Source organism: Lasioglossum baleicum, unplaced genomic scaffold (assembly GCF_051020765.1).
Source record: "Lasioglossum baleicum unplaced genomic scaffold, iyLasBale1 scaffold1914, whole genome shotgun sequence".
NCBI classification, from domain to species: Eukaryota; Metazoa; Arthropoda; class Insecta; order Hymenoptera; family Halictidae; genus Lasioglossum; species Lasioglossum baleicum.
In genome coordinates this window covers 10,001-12,500 of record NW_027470973.1, presented here as the reverse complement: position 1 = coordinate 12,500, position 2,500 = coordinate 10,001, and the positions used below count along the sequence as shown (strand labels likewise).

General features: G+C 49.0%; 1 non-coding gene across 1 annotated transcript; it reads right to left on the bottom strand.

Annotated features, from left to right (window-relative positions):
- Window positions 1-1,181: 1,181 nt before the first annotated feature.
- Window positions 1,182-1,336, bottom strand: LOC143221110 (5.8S ribosomal RNA). Its single transcript, XR_013011721.1, has one exon. It is a non-coding gene; the product is annotated as a 5.8S ribosomal RNA (ribosomal RNA).
- Window positions 1,337-2,500: the final 1,164 nt, after the last annotated feature.

The window sequence follows — 2,500 nt, the reverse complement described above, 5'->3', positions numbered from 1 at the left end:
TGCTGTTCCGTGCGTGAACACACAAGTGTGTCTTTTGCGTCGTGTGACAATCAAGTTCGAAATAAGCCTCGCCAATAGAGGAGTATACATATTATTATAAAAAAAAAAATAATAATACATATAACCCGGTGGGATTTCTTTTTCTCTCTACTTCTTGTATAATTGAACCAAAAACCACGGGGGTACAGAAACGTTGCGCACGAAACGATTTATCATCGATCAAACACAAAACCAAATTAGAGACACGAGAGAAAGAGAGTAAGATCTCAAGACGCACATAGGCCGTCATCAATACGATTCAACGCGAACGTGGCGATGGAATGGCAATCGCACAGATTAGCGAGGACACGTCGACGACGGGGAATAATTCCGACCCGATCAAGTACGACGTGCTCCATCCCGCACATTGCTGCGCTTTGCTCCGCTGTCCATCGATCATCAAAGCGTTCGCGATAGAACGAGAGATCTCTTTCGTCTCTTCCCTCGAAGACTCGAAAAGGAATGTGTGTTTGTCGAAATCGCCGGCAACGACGACCCTCCGCCGTATGGCAATTATAACGTAGAGTTAAGAAACTCATCCACGCACAGGCATATTCTCTCCCTGGGGCTTAACATTGCCACACCACACACACTCTGTGTGCCACACAGTATTCTTTCTTTCTTTTATAATTTGTGTGTCCATCTCTGTAGTCTCGCGAGACTCTTGTAAATATACCTCTTTCGTATATACGCATCATTTCAGGCGACGTCGGGAGCGCGTTAAATGTTCATGAGTGGAAACGCTTCTTTCCGCAAGGCGAATCGTTTCGCAGAGAAGGTGAGAGATTTGGAGATCCTCGTCGAAGCGGTGCCTTACGGGCGGTCGTATTTTCAATACGACTCACGACACCGTAAAAACACTCACGCAAGTCCGAACGTAAGAAATACCAATCCCTACTTCGCCTCTCGTGGAAACTAGATATATATATATATTTGTATGTGTTTATAAGACGCAATGCAAAAATTGGCAATTTTCACAGAACCGCGACAAACGCCGACGAAACGCCCATCATTCGCTCGTACGTAGCATCTTTGCAACCCGACTCCGAAACGCTCTTTGGCGCCCTCCAAAAATATATTTGGAGAGGTAAGCGACGGCGGGGACTTACAAGAGCAACGCAAGCAGTTTATGGTTACGTAAACGACCCTCAGCCAGGCGTGGTCCAGGAATTGTATCCGTGGACCGCAATGTGCGTTCGAAATGTCGATGTTCATGTGTCCTGCAGTTCACACGTTGACGCGCAATTAGCTGCGTTCTTCATCGACCCACGAGCCAAGTGATCCACCGTTCAGGGTAATCGTATATATTTTTGATTTACAAATCAATATATGTATATGTCTCTTGTTCTGCGGTTCGTAAGAACGCATTGTACCTGAACGCTCCAACCAGCGCGCGAAGGAGATTCGTTCAGGCGTCGTTTTAAGGACGACACTATCGTCGTCCGTGGAAACGGAAAAAAAAAACCGTCAGATACGCAACACGTATCCGACGGCCGGGCGAACAGTACATTGAAAAACCGTTAACGTGGAAAACGCGGAGATGAATATATATTCTCTGAAAACGACGGGGATCGTAAGACAACCCGATACTGGATCCAGAGATGTAATAATATTCCTCTCCTCTTCACTTCCATTTCATTTGGAATGATGTGAGAACGGAGGACTTCACAGCCGGCTCTGGCAGCGGTCATTCGTCCCAAGCTCTCGCGATGCGCACTATTGGGCCACACGCACGGAGTAGGGTGTCAGACTCACGACTGCTTTAAAAGCGAGCTTCACGAGCCGGTCCACTTCCCGTATAAAACACATTTCCATAAAATGTTGTGTGTGCTCGAGGCAACGATAAATTCCGATACAAGCGGACTCGCGAGCCGGCTCTGGCCGTAGGCGCGATCCCCGTTCTCGTCCCAAACTCGTCTGCGCGCACTATTGGGCCACACAGAGAGTAGGGTGTCGTCGGGAATAATCGCGCCATAGGCTTTATAGCGAGCGTCACGGCCGGTCCTCTCGGAACACCGTTTTTCGTCGGAACGATATTACCATATTTTTATTTTATTCGACAGATTAGCGGACTCACAGCCGGCTCTGGCAGCGGTCATTCGTCCCAAGCTCTCGCGATGCGCACTATTGGGCCACACGCACGGAGTAGGGTGTCAGACTCACGACTGCTTTACAAAAGCGAGCATCACGAGCCGGTCCGCTCTGGCGAATGTATAATATTATAATAAATATACGTTCCGTCGTCAACGAACACCGCGTGCGGCGCAGCAACGTTTCGTGCTCTTGGTTATACGCGAACCCGATACAAATAGAGAGCGGGACTCACAGTCGGCTCTGGCAGCGGTCATTCGTCCCACGCTCTCGCGGTGCGCACTATTGGGCCACACGCACGGAGTAGGGTGTCAGACTCACGACTGCTTTAAAGGCGAGCATCACGAGCCGGTCCTTCGCGTCTCGTCTA